Source organism: Anser cygnoides, chromosome 5 (assembly GCF_040182565.1).
Source record: "Anser cygnoides isolate HZ-2024a breed goose chromosome 5, Taihu_goose_T2T_genome, whole genome shotgun sequence".
Taxonomy (NCBI): Eukaryota; Metazoa; Chordata; class Aves; order Anseriformes; family Anatidae; genus Anser; species Anser cygnoides.
In genome coordinates this window covers 6,729,714-6,749,599 of record NC_089877.1, presented here as the reverse complement: position 1 = coordinate 6,749,599, position 19,886 = coordinate 6,729,714, and the positions used below count along the sequence as shown (strand labels likewise).

The following is a 19,886-nucleotide window of genomic DNA, read 5'->3' as shown; positions in this document are numbered from 1 at the left end:
TATATATCACTTAGAACCAGATTAAAAATACTTGCATGTTCAGGAGCCCTTTAATCCACGAATAGTTTATCACAGTCACTGAGCCTTAAACAGTAAAAAAAAAAAAAACACTGTCTACAGAATAAGGGCTTTCCAGGTTGGCCTTTCCTACACACGTGTATCTATTACACAGAAAACACAGGAAGTTCTATATCAAAATTTCATTTTGATTAACTTCAACTGTATTCACCTCAAGCATTTTGGAAAGCAAGCTCACTTGCAGTCTGCTGGAAAATCTTGCTTTGAGAAGTTTTGGGAGCATTTGCAAATAGTGTAAGCGTTAGGCTAACCTAACATCAGAACCATTCCAATGAAAAAAGAAAAAAAAAGTCACATAGAAAACACCATCTTGCTGCTAAAGTAGTTTCATATAACCTTGACTCGTGTAAATAATTCACAGTATTTTACAGTAAATAGTTCAAGAGTTCCAATATGATTCACCCCCCCCTCCAAACTCATAAGAAAAATGAGCATTATTATTGAAAGAAAACATTTTCTTTTGCTTGCCAGCTTCTCTTCCCAGTTTTCTTTGGGTGGGAAAACAATATTTTAAGCCAAGCTGCATTTAGTTACTAACATAACTATGCATACCAAAGAAAAACACATTCTTTAAAATCCATCTAGCTGTAAAGATCCTTCACAAAGCAAAGATTTAATCTGAGGAATAAAAGGCTAACTTCAAATAATTACAGCCACCTTAAGAACAAGAAACATAATGATAGCTGAGCTGCAAGATTCATCTTCAGCTGAAATTCAAACCATCATTTCAATACACTTCTATTATGTAAATTTTTTCAGCTCCATTATTAATTCTGCTTTCTTTCTGCTATTAAAACTCATACCAGTGTTGTAGACAGAAACTAAATGTAGGTAAAAATCTTATGTGTTCGCCTATAAATTAGGGTCTTGTCTGGAAGTGAAGGAACATCAGATCACCTAGAGCCAGAAAGGCTTTGATTTGCAACCTCAACTCCCTCTAGAACACCCATGGAGTTTTGATGCTTATTCCCAATAGAACTAAACAACTGACAGTAGTAGTCAGCAAAATTAAATTAGTCTTTACCAAACCACTTTTATATTAGTTATTCTAGGGAGAGCTCATTAGATCAATCCTGAACCACTAAAATGCTTTAGTTGTAACTAGGGAAGGGTTCACAATTGATTTCTTTGGAAGCAGAATTAAATTACATGGAGCTATACAACTGATTCAGAAAGGGCAGCAACAAGTCAATGCTGTGTGCTTTTTAAAAGAAAAGAAAAAAATCTTGTTTCCACTTCCTATAACTGCCTTCTCCAATTCTCCAATTACCATACAGAGGGAAGAGGGAAAAAAAAAAAAGCTTTCAGTCTTCTGAACTTCCTTTTCTGATATACCTGAAAAGACACTACCATGTGCCCTGTAAACTCTGCACGTAAGACTTAATTTGTGGCAGCTTCAGCTTTATTTGGAGCACTGTACACTATTCATGTCTACTTACTCTTATTACTGCATGGTCTTCATAAGCTTCCACAGCCTTTTTATTCAGCCGTGCAACCAGCTGTCTTTGGATTTGTTGCCTTTGCCAGCATCTCTGTAACACCTCTTCAGAGGTGAGCACCTTGATAGCATTTTACAAATACCAACGGTTTTCTGAGAGCTAGGACATGTAATCAAAGCAGTCCCTGCTACAAACCACCTCTGCCAGGTTTCAGCATTATTGCCACTAAGACTACACATCCTAAGTAAGTGTTTAACTATTCCTCTTCTGGGAAGAAAACAAACATCAAGATTTGTCATGTCTGGAGGTAATATGGACATATTTGCCCAGAGAGTCGCTCAATCAAATTCAAAGGCTAGTTTATAAGACAGGAAAAAACCCACAGAGGTTTGTCACTGACATCAACCACAAAGATACACAGACCCTTAACGCTGCTTTAGTTACAAGGACACAAAAGCAAGCTTTTCAAGACAACTAAGGCACTTGCTCCTAACCTTTCCATTTACTCATTTATTTTTTTTTTTAATAAAATTGAGGTTCTCAAATTTTGTTAGTTTCTAGCCAAAGACATGACAGTATCTTCACTTGTAGGAATTCAGGTGTCTTTTGGAAAGCAACTTTTACTTCCAAATATATGTCCCATTTTTGTGATTCTATATATAGTTTTTCTTTTTTTCAAGAGTGCTGTAGCACATTTTTTTTGTTATTGTTGTAAACATTTCCCCCAAATTTCTCATATTAATTAAATACAGATCAGCTTTTGGAAGAAGAAAATATTAGCACATAGATGTTACTAATGAGTTATGGAACAAGCTAAGGTCTAATGACAGTCTAACCCGTCAATTTTCATCAGAGTTTACCCACATGTAACTGGGCTTTGTATTGTTACATTAACAACTTGAGCTGATGAAAGATCCCTATCAAAGCTAATCAGATATGCATGCTAAGATTAGTTATCCAGAAATGAAAGAATTCTGATTAGATAATGCTGTTCATTATTTCAGTTTTGTACATCTGATATACTACTAATATTTGTCTTTAATTCACTGAATCCACATATTTTCAGCTGAGATTTACATAGTGAGGTATTTGAGATTTGCTTTGTACCTCAGGAGTCATATCAACACTATATTTAATAGAAAAATTCTATGAAATGGTGAACCGTCTTTTGCGTTTCTGACATACTGCAACCCAACTGCATTACAATACAGCATTGAGTTTGCAACATATACTAACATTAAGCTGTGTTAGCCCTGGAACAGAGATTAAATGCTTTTCCCATTAAAGTTGTTTGCTTCAGTGAGTGTTTCAAGATTCCAATAAAGTCAGAAAAAATTTCAAATGAACAGGAATTACAATATAGACATTGAATAGTGTTTGTAGATACCTTCTGCAATCATTCATAATGCAGGATCATTTTATCTTCTCAAGAATATTCTGTCATACTAAAACTTAAATCTGTTAAATTACTTTAACACATTTAGTACCTCCAGACTCCCTTATACCCTCGCAGTTTGGGGTTTTTGTTTGTTTGGGTTGTGTGTGTGTATTTTTGTTGAAGAAATAAATTAAGTGAAACACCAATACAAGCGCTGCTGCCTTCCACATAGCTTCCTCCGTGTTTATGTTTGCAGCAGCCTTGTTTTAATATAAAAATTCTGAGATTCCCAGACAAATATACAAGCAGGACAAAACACGGTAAAACCAAGAGCACAGTAAACAGGTACATTTTAATAACGGACTCCCCCATAAAAACTCTTGGTAACATGACGCTAAAGGACCAGAAATAAGGAAATGTATCAGACAGACTTACCTTTTTCTGCATTTAGTGCTACACAATTTGCTATGCTTCATTATGTCATCAGTCAGGAAAAAGAAACAGTAGCAATGTTTCCACGTCAGTGATAAAAGACCATCACTTTGCACGATTTAGTCATCACACACATTCCTGTCACTGTCAAAGTTATTAATGATTAACCACAAAAAAAATAGTGAGGAACATTAAATGCTAATGGAAACCGGTGCCCATTTCTCCATGGATAACTTAATTTGAATACCTAGAAACCTCTTAGCAAGCCTTACATCGACACGAAGTAGTTTACTTCATATTCTTGTTTCAGTTTGCGTTAGGTTTCCCTGCAGGAATATCTGCCCACCACTCAAAGCTAGGCTCCAAAGCAAGGAGACATGGTTTGTCAGGACATATGAACCTGAAAGTAACCAAAATCAGGTCCTGAGCTGCGAAGTAAGTCACAGAAACAAAACGTATGTAAACTATTTCTGTGTCATTACAACATCTTGCCCTCTAACACGGCTAGCTACACAACTGGCTCAAACACTCCACTTTGCTTTCAGGTCTGCCGATGGTTTTCAAACTGTTTCTAGCTCTGCAGCAACCTGCTCAAAGCAGAGCCCAACCATGTGAAACCTAAACTTCTGAAAGCATATTTCTGTGGTTAGAGTCGCAAGATCTTGGATGACAAACTGCAGCTTGTTGGCAAGAAAGTCTGCTGGAAGCAGTCCACTGAGGCTCCGTACACCAGGTCTTCAAGAACACAGGGAAAACTAGCAGACGCAACAAAGAGTGGAAAAGAAACACACATTTTTACCAGCAGTGTAATTCTTCCTACTTTTTTTATTAGCTCAGAAATTTAAAAGAGTACAGCAGCCTAGGAGACCGTTTTTCACAGGAGAAGGATGGGTTTTAATTAACAACTTTGTAATTAGTATATCATGTTAATAGCACTAGAGGAATGATTTGCCAGATGGGCAGCCTCAGCCCACAATAAAATGCAATGTGTGAAGTAAAGTCAGTTCTATAGGCACGCAGGACAGCATAAATACAGCCACTGTTCTCAAATGGTATACCACACTCCTGGCAACAAAATTAGCCATTTCTTCAGAAAGCGTTTAGCAAGGTGTTGGAAGGAAAAAAAAAAAAAAAAGAATACTTGCATGTTAAGTGCTAATTTGTTCAGCCAGAGGATTTTTAGACTTAACTTGCAATTCCTCTGATCAACTTAAATTGATGCTAGATTTTTTGGTTACCTGGAATCTTCACAAGTCAAAAACCATACCAATACACTGCTCTGTTCAGTCTTGGAAATTGATATGTTTTGGTCCTCATCAAAGTCTGGTACTGAAGTAAACTTTGTGGTTTTCCTCTATAAGCAAAGGATGGCATAAAAGTATACAGAGGAGCTAAGAAGCTTGGCTCTTTACTGTTACCTATGTAAAAGGTCATAGGTGGCACACAGAGAAGAATAAAAAATAAACCAAAAGATGAAATAATTTTTCTGTGTTGCAGGAACAATTGTTATCTTAGAACGGATTTATTACTCTGTATGTACACATACATATTAGAGTGGAAAACGTTCCTACTATGCAACCCTCTCTCCAACACCTAAAAAACAAGTCATAAGGTCAACAGCTATGACACAGATCAAATTCAAGGAGGCTCACCGCAGGTGGTCATTTTCCCTGTGTTAAACACTACAATATACAAGAAATAGTCTAGTAAATAAAGATGCTTAGAGACAAAAAACTCCCTAGACTGCATCTGTCTAGTTGCTGCTTGTTACCATACTGCTATTAGTAAAAACCACCTGTCACACCGGATCTATCTTTTAGAGAGAACACAGCACTTCTTTACAGCCGCTACAGTGTTTTTGACCTGCAGTTATCAGACTCTAAGCACCTTCCCATGCTCATTCTCCTTGCATTGCAGCATTAGCATTTCCACGGGAATAATGACTACGTGACTTATATTATAAATGAGCTCTTAGACGTAGCAGTCTAAGTTTTATAGAAAGAACATATTCTACAAGGCTTTTATTTAAAATATTTGCACAGAAACAGCCTTGCACTGAAGAGAAGGCTGGATAAGAGGTACAGAAACTCTATAAACTGTCAGGAGTACAAGGCAAAGGGAACACCTTGTAATGCTTTGATTTCTAATTAGAATGCAGGAAGCTTGAGGCAAAGAGCATATCTGAGCTGGTCAGTTAAGAAAGCTGTTATTGTTCTTCCACTGTAAGACCCCCTTGCTTTAGCATGAGACAGAAAATCATTACAAATTGGTTAATACCTCAGTGTCTAGGTAGTTATCTCCTCTGGCAAACAAGAAGATATTTATATCAAATTACAGGCAACAGATACAACTATAGTAATTTTATCTTCTGGTTACCAAGGAGACAAGTGACCTGCATATGCTTCTCCTAACACGTGTATCAAAGTCCTAACACGGTAAGTAAAGCCACAAAGACCAGAAGAAAGCTCATTGCTACAGAGGTGGACTGCTCCTCAAACCAGAGGTCAGCCAGAAGCATAAAAACTCGGATAGTTTGTTTACCAACACAGCTTCTCTGCTGGTGTCAGGTCACACACTTTTAACAGAGCATTCACTGCAATTAGATATCACCAGTCCTTGTTTTAGAGAAGGAAAAACAGAAACAAAGTCTACCCCAATATGAAAACACGAAACGTGTACTATACCTAACAAATGATCAGGGCAGCAATCTAACTTTAGCACACATGGGGCAAAAGCTCCCCACCATCTAAAACATATCTTTTTGCACTCCATCAGCAGTTCTTTGAAGCAAGTGCTTATGTTCTACCAGCAATTCCATAATTTTCCAAAATCTGCTTTCTTCCTCAGCCAAGCTCAAGAAACACACTGGAGCCCCCCAGTAATCTACAAAACCAGATGTGTTTGTTTTTTTTCAAAGCATACAGTAGAAGAGATTCTCTGTCTCCCCCCACTCCCCAATCAAGCATTGCTCACCTATTTACAACACACTGTTAAAAACAGGTAAAAAGCTTTTTCTTAGAAAAACTGCTTCAAGCTTCTTCAGATACAGTTTACTATCACCCTCCCAGGCATACATGCACATTTTGATTTCCTTAGGCCCCTTACCCTCATTTTCCTGCTTTTTTCCATATATTCATTTCACACAAAAATCTTCAGTAATACAGAAAGGGAAGAGGTGAGCTGCAGGGCTCCAGTGTGCTGCTGTGAGCAATCAGCACACATGTGGCAAGCCTAAGCTAAGCTAGAACTAATTTCAGCCTATCTTAATCTGTCTCAGCTGATGGTAATAAAGGAGATCACCAAAATGTACCAAAGCCTTGGATACCAGTTCTACTTTGTAATGGTGTAGCAGATGAACAGGCTCTGTGTGGTGTTTCTACAACTTACTTTGAAGCCCTATCCTTCTGAAGTGTCATAGGACTGGGATGTTAGCTGTAAGAGATGCACAACTGTTAACAGGAAGCTCCTGCAACCTAAATAGTATCTTGGCACAGACTAAGCAACAAGTTCATGACCTGTGCTGAAAAAAAGCTTTTGTTTTAGGAGACAATTATTTTGGACCCAACTAATAAAGCATTTTAGACTACAGATGCGTGAAGCTGTTTAGAATGAGCTCATGAAAGAGGGAGCCCAAGGTCCTGAGGAAAGTTAAGAAGTGAGAGAAGCTGGGCAGCAACAAAAGAGCTATAGGTCAAACTCACAGATACATTAAACAAGATGCAATGCTAAACAACACAGGAGAAAAGCATTAACACGTAATGCCAGAAATGGGGTTTACAGTATGCAATAGATTAGCGAAGAGATGCACACAGCAATAAGAAAGAGAAGAACAAGACCTAGAAAAATGCAAGTCTAGGACCTTTCCAGTAAGGCAAACAACAAAAGCATTCAATACCTGTCTTGCTTAATGTTAAAATTTGCTTGAAAAAGACAGCTAAGACACCAGATGCTAAGCACAACTGGAAATAAGAGAGGACAGAATAAGGAAGAGGTTTTTTTTGTTTGTTTGTGGTGGTTTTTTTTTTTTAATAGAACAAAAAACCTACATAATCTTAAAGATACTTTACTGAAAAAGATACTTAGTTATTCTATTCGCCTTGATCCCGGAGCTGACAAAACATACAGTAGAGGAAATAACAGAAGAGAGAAAATGAAGTGGCCTAGAGAACACTTAGAGTTCCTCTACCTCCAATAGCAAGTGGGGCCTTAATCTCACTATGAGGTCAGCAGCAGAACTGCCACTCAAGTTTTTTTACTAGCTGTTTATTTGGATCATATATTTTCCACTACTCATGACATGTTTCATGGACAGAAAGCTGTAATATGACTTTTTTCCATGACAGAATTCTGCATGTTTTTGCCCTTTCATTGACATATACATACTGCTGTATCCTATTTTATCTTCATTAACTTGACCAGTCAAGCATGCATTATGCTCTTATTTTGTTAGCAAACTTCACTTTTCCAACTACTTGCATTAAGGATAGTCTTTCACTTTGTATAGGACAGACATACAGCCTCTATCCACAGCAATAATTTTCCAGATACAAAGTTAGCACTTTTGCATTTTTCTATTCTCAAGACTCTCTGAAGAATTTATATCCCTTATTCATATAGCATCCCCATGGCACTGGGAGCTCTCTCATTCCACAGATAAAAAGGAAAATAAAGCAAATCAGAAATCAGATGTTGAGTGTTTACAACCCTGTGCTCACTCTTATCTCTCCCTGGCAGCACAGCCTCACCTCATTACATGATTCCTAACACTTACAGCTGCATGATATAACCTGACACAGGTGTGTTGCATCACTACAGAAACGCAATGAGGAATACACGATTCTTGTACTGATATCTCTGTGACAGAACATTCCCCAGAATTCCTGTGTTGATAAGCATTTGATGCTACAGAAGGTTACATAAATAGGCAGCTATACCAAACTAGGTAAAAAGTGATGTGACACATACTGACAAACACATTTTTGGGTACAAGTCTTACAGCACAGTCAGCAGAAAGCCCAAGGCAAAATGGTATTTTATTAAGGTAAATCACAAAGCTTGGAGCAAGGCTAAGCAAGGTTATCAATCCTTTTGATCCCATAAGAAATAAGAAATCATTGTCTTCAGAAACTGGTCTGGTGGCCTTTTAAAGCAGCAGGACGCTGGCAGGGCCTTAGCACTTAGCACATTTATGGCAGTGCAGGAAACTTAGCTATTGCCAGTCAGCTTTTATGCTTCTCATCAGTCCCATGATAAAAGTGTTAAAAGTTGACAATAACCATGTGTATGCAGTTAGCCTGCTGTATGCACGCTTGCTATAGAGCATTTATTGAATTCTCTTCATAAAACTAATCTAATAGTAAGTAACTTAAGTGCACGGAAGTCTCATTCAGATTGAAATTTCAAGATCCTAAAAGTGATTTCAGAAGAGAAGTTGTATTAACAAACTGTGTTTATAGATGAATTCTGGTCTGGAGTTTCTGCTCCCAATCTACTCTGAGAACATTAACCTTCCAGCTAAGTTCTACTATCTACAGCTAGGATGTTGCAATTAACTCACAGCAAGTGAATTGGTAAAATCAGCAATCTTAGTTTTTCCAAGATGGGATGTATTTTATAAATACACTTTAATGTGTTAAATATTTTACAAAGTGTTAAATATATTACAAATTCTAACATTCAAATGGTTGAAGAAACATACTTGAGCAGCTGCCTAGAAACATCCCTTCTTGAGAAGTATTTCTGAATACATCAATGAAAATTTGCTTTGACTGAATTCAATCTATATGAAAAATCATGGTATGTACACAGCTTTTATAATAAGCTCACCATGTGTCCACCAAGGAAGGCTGTACTCTATACACATATGCTGGTTCATTTGGATGAAGGCCAGGTTTTTTAAGAGATCAGCTGTCATGTAGAGATCATAGCAGTTTGACATATTTTTCAAGAGAGCACAGCACACAAAGTACTCCCTCCTAAAGAGAGAAGCTTCTTGGAAGAATCTAGCCTTAAGGGGGGAGCAGAGGGAGGCAGGAAGGAAAGGGCTTCAGTCTTTTTCCTTATGCTCTGAAAATGTCATGTAGTTGCACAGGGATAAGCTGCACAAAACATCTTTGGTTTCTTTTAGTCATATTAGTATCATTTGATGGTTTTCTGTAAAATCTACCTCTAAGAGTAAAAATGTATATACTGAATTGTTCATGTAAATACATTATTTCTGCATGATTTTAAATTAAAAGTTTAGTTATGACTTGTACTACTTACAAACTCTATTTATCAAAGTAAATATAATGTAGAGAGTAACAGTTACATATTGCTAGGTTAGATAACCAATGAGTGTCTGAGTTCTGGAAAACACCATACTGAACTAAATTCAGTACTAAATATGCAACTGCCTCAAGATTAGGGTGAGGACAGGAGCAGCTGGGCTAATTAGTACTAAGTTTATAGATCAGTATAGGAGGGGTTGTAAACCTAGAATTATTACTGGGTTAGTCCTTTATTTTGAATAAATGTTACTCAGATGGCTATCTAAAGAATCAGGTTGGTATCACTGGCCTTCGCTTAATACTTGGATTAGGGTTCAGACCACACAGTGGACAGGGATCAGGACAGTGAGGGCTAAAGTGCTATGATGATGATTGATGCTACCAATGATAAACAAGGGGGGGAAAAAAAGTTATATTTGTATAGGATTTTAGAACATGTTTAATCCAGACTTATTGCTGCACTGGACATCTTCCTGAGAACAATATCCAAAATATAACTATAATTCCAGTTAAAACCTGAGTAAAAGATATAGCTTTCTTCCATACAATACAAGGCTAAAACAAAGATTGGTGAAAACACAGGTTTGTAATTTATAATTTAAATGGGAAGTGCGAGTCATACGGCCAAGGTTATATTCAGGAATCAAGGAAGAAAAATCTTTAGTGCAAGATCTTTAAAAAAACTTCTAACATGGGAAGAAGGGCAAGCTCTGCCTTAGGAGGGAGAAAACAACTCCATCCTCTACTGAGATGGATTTGAGCCATTTTTTCCCTTCAGGCAGAGGACGACAGAATTTCCTGAAACCTCAGGATGCTGCAAACTCGTGGAGAGGATTGATGAATGCAAGTTCAGGTAGAGTCTGAAGAGTAAGTTAAATTTAATTCAGCTAAAAATCAGGTTAATGGTTATAGTTATGTCCCTCATGATTTAGTAAAGTTAACAGTAAGACAACACACTATAAAGATGCAGCTGTTCTCTGAAAATGCATGATAGATCTTTTCATGTGCTTCCTAATAAGAAAAAACAATCACAGAATTTATAGCACCTTACATCTCAGCAAGAAAACTTCTATTATTATTAGTGGGAAAAAAAAAGGGAGTTAAAGAATCTCCTTAAAAAGTGTACATTGAGAGGTCTTTCAAAATCCATTAGATTTGCACATACTGAAGCAGACAGACAGATTACAATTCCCATTCTGAAGTTTCACTCTTATCTGACACTGTATAGGAATACTACAGCATTACAATGCTTTAGCCTTTTCTCTTGGCATTTACAGTTCTGAAGATTACCTATCCACTTTCTCCTGCCTCAAGCCTCTAAATACCGGTGTTTGCATTAGTTTACAATCCAGTCTACTGGAGTCTAGTTTTACATCTCACTGTTTTTAATTTCATAACTGCAGCCTTCTTTCATACTTGCTTTAAGACCTACAATACTTCCTCTATATTGCTTTCTGTTGCCCTGCACACTCTGTTCTTACTGATTTTATTCAGAGTTGATGCTCAGCACCTTTCAGAACGTAATCTTAGTTTAGGGAGGCGGACTCCAGTGCTTTCTTAGGGCTTGTCTGGTTATTACTGTGTCTCCAAGAATTCCTAGGTTGAGGTGAGCATACTTCCTTCAGTGTTAGACCTCATGCCTAATCATGTTTTGATTATGTTTATCACAGTTCTGCACACAGAGTGCTCAAAAAGTTAATGATGTGGCACCACTGCCTCTTCCCTTCAGTAACTTTAACCAGCAGCTAGGATGGATGTAGCTGTGGCAATAACTGAACTGTCAGCCCCTTCATCCCGTGCTACAGAACACCTGCTGAACTAGACAATGACAGGAATTAGCAGCATCTTCAGCACCTCCCTAAGGAAGGTTTGGCTAGAAGGTTCCCTTGATAGTAGACACAAAACAACAACAAGCAAATTCCCTCACACCCTGAAACAATCAGAGGGAGATTTTAACATAAGCCTATAAGTTTTATAGTTTATTATACTTAAAGTTCTCTCAGCTGTGCCCAGAGGAGAACTGTTTTACCCCAGGTACCCTGGCCTCTTTAGTTCAGGTCATCCTGAGTTTAGGAACCTCTCCCACTTTTGCAAATACAGCCTTTTTAAAACAGCTCAAGTACTCTTTCTCCTATCCTCTATTCAGTAACCTTGGTTAAGCTCCTTTAAACAGCTCTGTGGGATATTAGAGATGGATTTCAAAGAATAAATTCCAGTGTTAAGGAAAGGGCTGTGCAGACTTGAGATGGAGAAACACATTTTGAGGAACAAGAACTATGTTGCTTAAGCTTGCTATCAATCATTCTTTCAGGTATGCAGCCTCATTTGGCTGGGAAAAGAGAAGTCTGTGTACACTGTTCAAAGAAATTGCAATGTATTGGCAATGTCATGCTCACAGCACAACTGTAAGTAAACTATTTTATGACAGTCCATAGGAAAGCATAAAATGCATAAGTAAGCCTGGAAATCTTGTAAGATGTGATCAATGAAAAACACAGTACTATATCTAAATTCAGCTCTGTAAAAGCCACCCATTTCCTGAGTCTATGCAAAGGTATTACAAATGATACACAGAATGCTAGAAACAATAAAAAAGGAAGGAAAAGATACTTGAAACTGATTTGTGTGCAACCATGCAACATTATTAAAAAAATATTTTCCATTACATAAATGTTATGATACTTAAGGTCTTCAGTTCAAAACAAACAAACAAAAAGCTGCCAACTGCACAGTATTTATCATGTTGCCTTTGATCTACAAGGTATACCAAAAAGCCAAAAATTCCACAAGGAAATTAAAGTTTAAGTTAACATGGAAAATGTAGAGGAACAGTAATGTATGATTTATGCTGGATCAAGTTCTCATTAGTGTTTGCTGAAGTAAAACAAGGTGTACTGGAAAAAGCCTACCTGTTATGTTTTACTTCTTCCCAGGACAAAAATAATGAAGGTGCTATTCTGTGCATTTACAGAATTACAAAGAACTGTAATTCCATGTAACGTTTTAGAATATTTAATCCCTTTACATAGGCAGAGGGATTCATAGGCAGAGAAAGCAGGCAGCAGAGCGAATGCTGTAATCTTTTCTTTAAAAACACAATTGGCACAGAAATTGTCCATTTTACTCAGGAGGATGCAATTACATTTCAGCTTTCATGTAAAGCTGGCTTCATAAAATTGAAAAGCCTGTGTATGAACAAAAACATAACAGCAGGGAAAAAACAAAGACTATAGTTGGCTATGGATCATTTCTCCTTCCCCACATGGTTTGAGGGAAAAATAGCTGGATGCACTGAGTGAAGCCAATCTGCAGTAAGCAAGCTTGTATCAGCGCTGCTGACCTAATGGTAACAAGGAGCCCAGGACTGAAGAATTAAGACTCCTGAAGAAAGCACATAATCAACCCCTCATGTCTTTAAGTAAAGATTTCACGAGCTACATGGGTTAAAAAAAAAAAAAAAAAAAAAAGAGAGAGAGAGAGAAAGAGAGAAATGGAAAGTTATCTAAAGTCTCAAGGGAGGAATAAGTACCTTGCTGGTCAACCAAAATCCAGCAGTTGGGACTGGAATAGAGAAGCCCCACTCACTCCTTATTCTGCCAAACCCTTTGAGAGACTGCAACACAAATTTCCTGGTTTATTTTAACTGAACCATTTTCTGTAGGGCAATGCCAATCTGTTTGATTGGTTTAGGATGGTTAATAAGAACAAACCTCAGGGCTGAGGGGAGAAGGGGGGTGGGATGGAATACAAAGACAGACAGACAGAAAGACAGAGGAAAGATCTTCTTTCCTTCCTCTCAGCTTCATATAGTAAAATTAGCAATGTTTGGCTAAATGAGGAGACTCTCTCTCTCTCTCTCTCTTTTTTTTTTCTTTCTGTTTTTAAATCAGCAAAAACAACAGCAACAACAAAAACACCTCTGAAAAAGCTTGTCTTCTGCCCTCACTGGAACAGAAGATATTTTTAAATTCTTCGAAATTAAAAAAAACTGGGAAGACATTTCTCATCCAACTCTAACTGTACTATAATTAACAGAAGAAAAGTTTGGATTCAGATAGAAACCATAAATACAACTTTAAGATCAGAAACTGTCAACTTAGGAAGTTCCACTTACTATGTTAGGCTGCAATACGTTAATTAACTTTTACTAAGCAATGTTAGTTCCTAAGGTGAGAAGCAGGAAATAAAGTCAAAAGACTCTATTTCTATATTCAAACAAATATAGCTTATGTTGTGAGACATAACTGAGTGGAAATCCTGACCTGTTAAATATTGAGGTCTTTACTGTATAGTTTCAGATACTTTGATCAAATGTTAGAGAACTCAAATGACAGATTAATGTCCACTTGGAAAAAAACATGCTGCTCACATTTTATCAGAATTTCTCCTTTTTTTTTTTTTTGAGTGTCATGTTGTTGGACAAAAAAAAAACAACTTAAACGATTATTTTGGTGAATACCTTAAAAATTAAATAATAATTAAATAATTAATGCTACAGAAATTTTATTTTATTATTGATAGCAACTAGACAGATTGTATGTCTGCCAAGAGCAAAGTTACCACCAATAACCACTTTGTTAAATACAAATAGAGAAATTTGCTACCTCTGACAATTTAGTGAGAACTATCAATAGAAATATCAATCATATCACACATTGCTTAGTTTGCTCACATTTTCAGTATTAATAAAGTATTTATCAAGGTGTCTATTATCGTGTTGCTAGTGGGACTCCAAGAAACTCATTTATGCATGGGGCTTCAGTCATGAGTTTGTTATGTCTGTGCCAAAGAAACAGCTTACCTTTCTTTCCATCAAACGTATCTCATACAGCAACACAGCTCATTTATTCACCCAATATTTCAACTGTAATAGAAAAATAAGTTGTTTTTTAGTCTGTTGTGAAGAGATGTTCAAGCTATCTACAAAACTCTGTCTTACACAAATTTATGCCAAGCACTAGCTCCTGTGATTTGCACAGAACAGAAGGCCATCAGCCTCTGCATTTAGGTATTGCAAGTTACACTGTTGCCAAAACATCATGTGGGTTTCCTTAATCTCTTTTCTTTTTTGAGTGAATTAAGTAAAAGAGAAAAGGAAATTGAACAATGTTATTTCTGTCTTTTGTTACTCAAACAAGCAGTCCAGGAGCATTACCGTAGGCAGTCCTGTTTCAGAGATATACTTGTTAAGTGTCTAACTTAGGGACATGGATTGTCCCATTTAATTAAACACGAAGTATTCTGGTGCTTGAAGCAATGTACATGCATGTGCTTAAATTCTGATTTGAATTCACGCTTGTGGAAAAAGGGATTACACATTCAAACTCTGCCTTGAGGCTAGGACAGCGATGGACACCACAGCACAGGCTCCAAAGCAATTACACAAAGAGTCATACCAAAGAAACTTCCACAAAGAAGAAAAATGGAAAATATGAGGTAAAACCTTTCATAAAAAACAGCATAAGGTCACATCAAAAGCGGAAGGAGGTTTTTAAGGCCTTACAGTTCCACACACACAGTCACTTTACAGGCCACACACCTTTTGAAAGCATTTGCTGAACACCCAGAAGAAAGTAAGCTTCACAAAATCCCATCCCCTGCTAGAGATGGTGGCAATCTAGTAACCTGAAGTTATACACACCAGGAGAGCAGTATTATGGTCCCTTTTTTCAGGATCCTGACTGGGAGAAGGCTGCATGTTCAGGAGCAGTCATCCATGGGACTCAAGGCCGGTGCTGCGCTGCTGAGGCGCCTCAGCCGCAGGGTGGGCTCTGGCAGCCCCTGCCCCAGCCTGGCTCCGATTCTACCGCCCGTGGGGTCCCCGCTACCCAGGAGTGCAGCAAGAAGCCACTGTGTGAGCATCCTTTAGGAACAGCTTTTCTTGTAAGGAGATCATACACTAGATCGTACTCTTTACCTGAACCCAAATCAGTCTAAACCTGCTCATTAATGTATTTGCTAGGTATTTTGCTATGGATGCAAAACAGAATGGGCCAAATGAAGCAATTTGGACTTTTCAGTTTTTTGTAATACAGAAGCTGAACTTTCTGCCTAAGTGAACCTGCGAAGTCACACTCATATTAATTGATTTATTCCATCTTTTTCATTTACCTTTCCATTTCGACACTTCCAACTTCAAGACTACCTAGTGGAAAGCATATTCTTGATGCAATTAATTGGCTATTTTTAACCACCACTGGCTTCTGGATGGACTCCGGATTATCTGGTTACATGTTATGGAGCACAACCAGAACTAAAGGTAGATCTGAAAGGAATAAAATTTTTCATCAGTCGCCAAGGGTACTTGTGCGTCAGGGCAAGAATATCCAAGTTCCAGTTATGAGGTTGATGGTCAACATTAGAACCAAGAGCCTGTGGGCCACACACAGAAATATATTTTCTGTTCTTTGTGTAAGAGTAGTCATTCTCCAGCTCAGCTGTCCAGATGAAGGACTCAAATGCAACATCAAGAGCTGCTTTCTTAGCATTCTCTTACAAATTCAGCAAGCTATAAACCATAAACCCACAAAACGTTTTTATTCCTTCTTTCAGTTAGGAAATAGTAATAAGTAGCTGTAAGCTCCTGAGTGGAAATACATTAGTAGAGCTTTCCTCCAGTCCACTTTATGATTGAGCTCTTTTATACCTACTCACATGAACTGTGCCACTGAGACAATCAATGAGTTATTATATAAAGGTCCTACTAGACAGTAAGATACCAATTTTGAAAATCATTTTTGTCCCAGATGATTCTGCTTTTTGAACTAGAAAAAAATGCTTTAGACGTAATAACATTTACTTTATTCAGTGGCTTTAAAGTTTGCTGAGCCTTCTTCAGGCTTTACGTACAGTCCTGAATATTAGCTGGACTTCTATAATAACTTCTTTTCTGGGCAAGCTATTTTCAGTGACCTTTATTACATGTCATTTCTCATGTACATTTCATGCATTTACAAATACACAAATGCTATAAATGACACAGATGTTGTCGTTTTTTGTTGACTGGAGATTCATAAAGTATAGGACCAGCTCATACCTTGTTATCACCTGGCTCCTGTGAGCATGTTAACATAAATAACAAACTTCAGGGGTAAACCTTAAAGGAGTAAGACACCTCATTTTCAGGGGATTCTTTTCCAAAATCAACTTTTCATCTTCCTTAAGGACTTAGATGCTTCAGCGCACGAGGGGAGAATATTAGGCACAATGCCTCAGAAACAGGAAGTACAATGGTTGTCAAGGTTAATGTAGGAACACTCTTCAGCGTATTCCGTTTTCTAAATAATAGTCCACCAAGTAACATAGAAATCAGCAGAAGAACCATCACTTTTGCAATTTTGCTCTCTGTTCAAGAATAACTCACAGAGCAAGACAGTGTTATGCTTCTCACAGCTCATGATTAGGGTCATAGAATCATGGAATATGTCAAGTTGGAAGGGACCCACAAGGATCATCGAGTTCAACTCCTGGCTCCACACAGGACTACCAGTACATAAAACCTTTATGTCTAAGATCTATCAAACTCTTTATCAGTTGTCCAAATGGTTCTTGAACTCTAGTAGGCTTGGCATCTCTCTGTTCTCAAGGGAGTCTACAGCTCCTCCTAATTCAGTATCAGCTACAAACTTATTTAGCACGCATTCGAGTCCTGCATCCAGATCATATATAAAAACATGGAAGAGAACTGGCCCTAAAATGGAGCGCTGCAGAACCCCACTAGTGACGGGCCACCAGTCTGATGTAACCCCATTTACTAAAACCCTCTGAGCCTGACCGATCAGCAAACTGTTTACCCATGCATTTGCTTTTCTGTAATCCCTGCCCAGAGCATCTCAGCTGTGTCATTGACAAACCCAAGCTCCATATAACCCATCTCATCTAGAACTGAATCTAGTATCAGATCCAGAATTTTATCTAGAATCACCTAGAAATAAACCTAGAGTGAGTGAACCATTTTTAAATGAACAAACAACAACAACAACAAAAAAAACCACAACTCCTTAGATTACCAGCACTACATTTGTAAAAAAGATTAGGAGTACAAAGGAACAAAAGCATATGAAAGTGTGAGGAAGGCACAAAGCTTGAATTTGATTAAAAAATATATTTCTTATGCTAAAATTATATTACTTTCTGTTTTCCATAATGTGTAACAGATATCCAGGGACAGTTTCATTTGTGTTGTAACTCTATTAGTTTCAAAAGCTTGCAACAGAGATGTATCTGGCCCTTCATATTTAGTACCAAAACACAATAAAAATCTGTTTCATTTTTTTAAATAAAATGGATAAATAAAATGAATTCCATGAAAGAAATTTGCATTTATATAGCTCTTCTCGTTGACAAAGGATCTCAAAGCAATTTGCTGATAGCCACATAAATTTCTAATTAAGAATTCTTTTTCGGATTATTTCTGCTTAAACGTGTCTTCTGAATCACCAGAACTCCAGGCTACTGCATGTTAACTGTGTCATATCCCAGTCTACACCCTTACAAATTAGGAACTGGATTGGAACCCCTCCTGTGCTGGGCAGAATCCTTACTGAAAAGAGTAATCCCGCAGAATTCAATGAACCTACTCACATAGTAGGTGAGTAGTGTATTAAAATATTGTAGAGCTTACACCTATACATCTGAGGCCATCCATGTGAGTTTCTCTGCCTTTATAATTCTTCCCTTTAAATTTAGAAAACCACAGTGTAATCCTACCAGAATAATATTAGCTCATTTTGCATCTGCATCCTAACAGAAAAACTAAACGCTCCCCCAAGTGGGATGCCACCCTGAAAGGGGGAGCTCTGTCTCACAAGCACGTGTTAGTCCTCATGTTCTCTAAAGAGCATCTCCTTTTTTTTTTTCTTTTTTCTTTTTTCTTTTCCTGAGCTGAGCCAGAAACAGCATCATTTGTCTGGTGGCTATGTGAAAAGCTTATCTAGTTCACTTTGTGTTCATCTAAAGTTGATCTGCTTAATTATTTCTTCCATTAAACAGCCCACTGCTGCTTCTTTCTGGTTAGAAAAAGTGTCAGTGTTACAGGAGAGAGCTTTTCTGCTCAGAGGCGCTGGGATTAGAAGAACAATTGCTTTGCCGTTGGAGATTTGTGTTTGGAGGCAGATTGTTTCTGAGCACGAAGGAACGTTTCTATGCTGACACGCACCCGTGTTATGAACTAACGTCAGGCTCTGGGGTGGCAGTAGTTATAGTCCAACGGATCAAAACTGCTGGTTTTGGATAAATAAGACATCTAGGGTTATTAGAAAACACAAGGAAGCATGTGGCAAGATGTCTCAGTTTAATGGCATCGTTTGTAGTAAAGCTGACTTCTTGGAGGTATGCTGTGCAGTGCTCCCTGGAAATAGACCATTAGGGAGGGCAAGAAAAGAATTTGATGCCTTCTTTTTTGTCACTGTGTCAACTTGGATGAGAGCATAATAAAATGGAGAATAATGGCAAACAAGGGCTTTGGGATCTCTGGTTCTTTGGTGTACCAAGAAGCACAAGGAATCAAAATGAATGAACTCTTCAGAAGTATGACAAACTTGTTGTATGTAGTTGCGCAGACCTTCTCTTCTCCTAGTACGTCACCTTGGTTTCTCCCTCCGATGCTGTACTCTCTGTTGATCTACATGTAGTGATATTTCCTATCTTCAGGAAGTTTACCTAACATTTCTCTGTTTTGCAATTACGACTATTTGAACAACAAGCAGCTCAAAGTTAAAATGCTTGAAAACTTGCTACAGCCAATGCAGTTTCTGTTTGCAGCCATCACCTGCCCCACTTTTTTCAAAGCTTTGCTAGATGTTTTTTCAGAGATTCCTTAGCACTGCCTCGTGGCTGGCTTTGGATCACAGCCACAGCTCTATTTCTTTGAATGGCTTCACTGAGTAGCCAGTAGAATTCAGCTTCTGCTGTCAGTCTGGACATATCTGAGCTACAGAGAAGAAAACGTGCTGCAACCTGGTTTCTTAAGCAACGCTTAGAGGGTTTCTCATAGTTTTGACTTGGTTCAAAGCTTTGACATTTGGGAAATGTTAAGGAGTAAGCTGAGTACTCCATACTTTCATTTATCTGATGCTGTTATCTCGGAACTCAGATTAGCCCAAATTGGATCGTGTCTCCTACTGTGAGTCATTTGCTTTGAAAAGGTCTCTGTGAGCTGAAAACCCAGTGACAAGTCTAGATTTTGGGTCCCGTATTCCTTTTGGGTAAACGGGCTTCTGCTTCCCACCGGAATCAGTAGTAGTAGGAATTAATAAATGCCTCACGTTTCAGTTCTGAAGTCTTTAATTT

At 37.8% G+C, this 19,886-nt stretch overlaps 1 long non-coding RNA gene across 4 annotated transcripts in view; it reads right to left on the bottom strand.

The window, feature by feature from the left end:
- The window catches only part of LOC106033922 (uncharacterized), a 291,778-nt gene that overhangs the window by 123,679 nt on the left and 148,213 nt on the right, over positions 1 to 19,886 (bottom strand). For all 4 annotated transcript variants that reach the window (XR_010831804.1, XR_010831802.1, XR_010831803.1 and 1 more), the window contains one exon: positions 14,398 to 14,460. This is a non-coding gene — a long non-coding RNA (uncharacterized lncRNA). The remainder of the gene's footprint in view (positions 1 to 14,397; positions 14,461 to 19,886) is intronic.